We start from the raw sequence: 5,464 nt of genomic DNA, 5'->3' as shown, positions 1-5,464 counted from the left end.
ACGGCGAAGGATAATCCCCCTGAAAAACAACCAAAACGGCGGCGCAAGCGCCACCCCAAGTCCCGCCTCGATAACGACAACACTCACAATGACCCAGCCATAGAGCAGGGCAAACCAGTGGGCGACGAACATGCAACCAAGCAGCCATCCGAACAGGATGAATCGGATAACCAACTCATCCTCAGCAGAGACAACAGTCCGGATGATCTCACACCGGACACACCACCGGAGCATAAAAACCTCCGAAAAAGACTTGTCGCCACTACAAGAAATCTGAAGAAGGACAAGCGGAAGCTCAAAACAGCGCAAGACATACTCAGAATGAGATGGAGCAAAGTACTCAAGACCGCGGACAAATATGGCAATAACCAACAAACAAAGAGCTACCCGAAGCGCAAGCTGCTGCCCGAATTCAACGAGGAGGCCGTAGAGCCCCCACAATTAAAAAGCAAAGAGGCCTCCCGGCCGGATAGACGACCAGAAGGCAGGCCAGGAGCGGCAAGCGGCGACGCACACAAGCCAGCACATGACACACATAAATATCTTCGCAAAACGGATGGCCCGGTCAGGTCCATTTACGGGCCGAAGAAGAGGGCCCCAGGAAGTGACATAACATGCTGAGTGTTCGAAGATAACGGCACACCCAAGTACAGGGGCGCCACACACCCACTATGTTTCACCAATGAGGTGCTGGATCACGAATTTCCAACGGGGTTCAAGCCCATAAACATAGAGGCATACGACGGAACAACAGACCCCGGAGTCTGGATTGAGGACTACATCCTGCATATACATATGGCTAGAGGAGATGATCTCCACGCCATAAAATATCTACCCCTCAAGCTCAAAGGGCCAGCCAGGCATTGGCTCAAAAGCCTCCTAGAAAATACCATTGGAAGCTGGGAAGAGCTCGAGGACGTGTTTAGAGCAAATTTTCAGGGGACTTACGTCCGCCCTCCGGATGCAGACGATTTAAGTCACATAACCCAACAGCCCGGAGAATCAGCGCGCAAATTCTGGAATAGGTTCCTCATTAAAAAGAACCAAATAGTCGACTGTCCGGACGCCGAAGCCTTAGCAGCTTTTAAACATAATGTCCGAGACGAATGGCTCGCTAGACACCTCGGCCAAGAGAAGCCGAGAACAATGGCCGCGCTAACAAGCCTCATGACCCGCTTCTGTGCGGGGGAAGACAGCTGGCTAGCAAGATGCAGCACCAGCGACCCAAGTACATCCGAGATCAGAGATGGAAACGGAAAATCACGGCGCAGAAAGGACCAGTGCCAAAATAAAGAAAAGAGCCCACAGAGCATGACGGTCAACGCCGGATTCAGAAGCTCGCGGCCGAACATCAAAACACTGCCCCTTAAGGACAACAGTGACGAGCTATCCAACCTAAACAAAATCTTGGATCGGATATGTCAAATCCACAATACACCCGGGAGGCCTGCAAACCACACCCACCGAGATTGTTGGGTCTTCAAATAGTCCGGCCGACTCAACGCCGAACACAAGGGGCTCAACGCGCCAACCGAGGATGACGACGAACCCCACCAGCAGAGCGCGGGAAAACAAAAGACTTTCCCACAAGAAGTCAAAACAGTAAACTCACTTCATGTGATACCACGCGGCACTCACTGAGGTACATGTCGCACGGTCCACCCCGGCGGAACCCCGAAATCGGATGTCAAAGCCAATTACTTTCGACAAACTGGACTACTCCATAAGCGTCCGAAACGCAGGATGGACTGCTCTAATATTGGATCCTACAATCGACGGACTACAATTTACACAAGTCCTAATGGATGGCGGCAGCGACTTAAACCTGCTATATCCGGACACAATCCGCAAGTTGGGGGTAGACCGTACTAAAATTCGACATAGCCGCACTTCCTTTAAAGGAGTGACGCCAGGCCCTTACGCCAAGCGCACGGGCTCCTTACCACTAGAAGTTGTGTTCGGGTCACCCGACAACTCCCGACGTGAAAAGCTAATTTTTCATGTCGCCCCATTCAAAAGTAGCCATCAAGCACTATTGGGACGTGAAGCTTTTGTCCGCTTCAATGCAATACCACACTACGCGTCTCTCACACTTCAAATGCCCGGTCCACGCGGCATCATCTCATTAAAAGGTCGTTCAAGACCCCGGACACGGCTAGAACGAGTCCGGCATAAATAAGCTAGGGGCTCCCTAGCTACACACCCCTTTATAAGGGGCTATGCGTATGAGCAACAAGGAGCCAATAAAAGCTCAATTTTTTCTTACTCATGCTCTGTTTTAAATACATTTTTGACACGATTTATTTTTCAACCAAGTTCCTCTCTTTTACAGATGAACAGCGTGTTACACCCGTCCAGGATACAGCACAACGGAGACACAGGCGCAGACGTGCAGTAGGGACCCGTTGCAAGGATTCTCTTCAGATTAAGACCCTGCGTAAACCTTTTTTACTGTCTCTTGTTGCTATACATCCCCTGGTTTCTCATCATAGCCAGAGAGGAGGCTGGCGTTTTGGCATCGGCCGCGTCAGAAGATCTTGCGTGTACCTGGACACTAGGGTCTTAGGGCATTGATCTGCCCGTCATCATAAAGACCGAACATCTCATGGAGTGTTCGGCGTCTCGAGTTAGGCCTTATATGCATCAGCTCCGAATCATGTCTTTGGTCAAATATTGGGTTTGCTCGGCTCCTGTGTTTTGCTGCCTTACGTTCCGCATCGTCGGCTAACGCGGCACCAGGAGAACTACTGCGATTGTGCCCCGGTTCAGCCGGGTGAGCGCCTCTGTCATGATGTAGCGAGAGACTGGTCAACCACTTGATCGACCTCAGGAATGTTTAAAATTCCTCCGCTTTGGCGAAGGACTGCTTCCCGGTCAGGCACACACGCGCCCCGAATTCGGAGAGCGCGGTGCCCCTAGGGGCTATATCGTAGCCCCACCTTCGAAATCCTATGGCTAAGTGAAAGTGATAAAGCATTATAGTCCGGTTGCCTCGTTTGCTACGCTATCACCTCCCTAACAGGACCAAGACGTTGGATTAAGTGTGAAAACGCGCTATTTCGCAAACACCCCCGCACCATGTGCGTGGGGGCTGAAGCCGAAGACTGCCATCTTTCAGGTTATACACAAGTATACATTAACGGCCGCACAGGAGACGTTTCAATACTTGAACGCACAAGTACAAAAAGCGCTTATATTGTAAACCTTATTTTTACAAAACCATAAAGATCATTTGAACATGACATTTTTTGAGCACTGCGACTCTATTACACGAGCACCACACAGAACTTCCCCAAAGTAGTGCTCGGTGGGTAACCGGCTCTCGTCTGAACCCCGGGTCGCAACAGTGGTGGCATCCATTTCCGTCCAGTGTGTCTTCACACGGGCGAGGGCCATCCGTGCACCCTCTATGCAGGCCGACCGCTTCATCGCCTTTATATGTGGCACCGCCTCAAGGAATTGCTGCAATAAGCCGAAATAACTCTTCGGCTTGGGCCTATCCGGCCAGACATGAGCCACAACATCTGTCATGGCAAGTCCGGACAATCTATTAAGCTCAGCCCACTCGGCCAGCTGATCGGTCAGCGGAAGTGAACGCTCTAGACTATGGAATTGAGACCAAAATAGCTCTTCCGTCTTGTGATCCTTTTGACTTCGGAAGTGCACAACAGCATCTGCTGCACTCGCCGCTAAATCCATATAAGGATCCTTCGGACCCCACAGCTGGCCAAGCTGAGCATACTTCAGATCTGTAAACCTCCTGCGCAGTAGAAAGGGCTTGCCAGCCACAATATCTCTGGCCTGGCGCAGCTCCTCCTTTATAGCCCTCATTGCAGAATGGGCATCCTTGGCTTCGGCGGTGGCCTTTGCCAGTTCTTCTTGCTCCGCTCGGCGTTCTTTTTCAAGAACCTCATAGCGGTCGGTAACATCTTTCACCCTCACGGCCATCTCGGTCATCTCCTCCCTGCTTCGGCAGTGAGCAGCCCTCTCGGCTTCTAGCGCTTCGGCCGCCCTCGAGGCAGCCGCATCACTCCTTCTGGCCTGCTCGCTAGCTCGAGCAAGTTCTGCCCGAAGGCTCTCCACAGCAGCGACACCATCTGCATTGAGCACAAATGTTGTAAGAAATGAGCTTCTGCTGCCTTACTAGGTGACCGCGGAGAACAACCTTACCTTGTGACTCGTCAAGTCACTCTTTGACCAGTGCGATATCCGCACCCGCAACATCAAGTTGCCGCTTTAGTTCAACAACTCCATCAGTCCGGCTGGCCACCGGAACATCTGCCACCTGCATAGGAGGGGCGAAAATCAATACCTACGATTTTGATCCTCGGCACGCTGTCGTTCTCGACAACCTACCGAGTCTCAGGGGCTACTATCTATACAGGGCGCACATTAGGTGTAAAACTGTCAAAAGGTATGTCATTTTTACGTACCTCAAACCCCGCCAGCAAACTCCTGACGGCAACATACAACCCGCCTTCGGCGGACGAAATCCTTCCAATCACCATACTCATCAATGTACGGTGACCTTCTGAGATAGACGCCCTCTCAAGCAGATCCTTCAGCTCCCCCGGCCGCACACCAGTTGGTGCCGGACTCGGGGATACCCTCCGTGATGACACCTCAGGTTTGTCCGCCCTATCCGACGGTGCGGCAGATGGAGGCGTCTCGCTCTCCATCATCTCCGGACGAAGGTCCCCCAATGACGAGCTCATCTGAGAAGGACGGAGATCCAAACTACAAGATAAAAACTTCGGTTATCCTCAGGAGCGAAAATAGGGATGTTTCTTGTTACAGAACCCCCCCCTTTCTCTACTTACGGCTCGTTGGAGGGCTGATTCCTTAAGGGAGATGGTGCGGCCGGGGCCTCCCCGGACGCAGGACTCTCTGGTGAAGATCTCTTCCCCCGCTTCGAGGCCTTGGCCTCCGGGTTTTTGGAAGTAGTCCTCTTCTCCCCTTGGAAGGGCGGATTCTCGATCCGCCCTTTCTCAAAAGCCACCTTGGTAGAGGCGGCAGTGTCCCTGTTCTCCCCTTCGCCTTCTTCGGAAGCCGCGACCTTCAGCATCCTGACCAGCACGGAATCCGGCGCGGTCTCCAGGAGGGGGGCCGGACACCGTCTCAGTTTCGCTTGTGCTATCCACTCCTATTCAAGAGACGATGGGTTAAAAGGCAAATTCAAGAAGGCGCAAACAAATGGTGTGTCCGGACGCAGGGCCGCTTACTTGAGCATCTGGGCGATTACAGCTTAGGCCGGAATCCTCAGTCAATTCCGGACACATCTCTTGTGATCCGAAGAACAATTTATACATCTCCATGGGCGTCGCACCCATGAAGTGCTGGAGAGCTCGTGGCCCCTCTGGATTGAATTCCCACAGGCGGAGGGGGCAGCGCTTGCAGGGCAGGAGACGCCGAATCAGCATAACCTGCATCACTATGACCAGATTGATCTCCCTCTCTTGGAGGT

General features: G+C 52.5%; 1 pseudogene; it reads left to right on the top strand.

The window, feature by feature from the left end:
- Positions 1 to 1,684: 1,684 nt before the first annotated feature.
- Positions 1,685 to 2,195, top strand: LOC119283968 (annotated as a pseudogene).
- Positions 2,196 to 5,464: the final 3,269 nt, after the last annotated feature.

The sequence above is a fragment of the Triticum dicoccoides genome, chromosome 4A (assembly GCF_002162155.2).
Source record: "Triticum dicoccoides isolate Atlit2015 ecotype Zavitan chromosome 4A, WEW_v2.0, whole genome shotgun sequence".
NCBI classification, from domain to species: domain Eukaryota; kingdom Viridiplantae; phylum Streptophyta; class Magnoliopsida; order Poales; family Poaceae; genus Triticum; species Triticum dicoccoides.
Note: the sequence above shows the minus strand (reverse complement) of the source record. Positions and strands in the feature narration are given on the sequence as shown.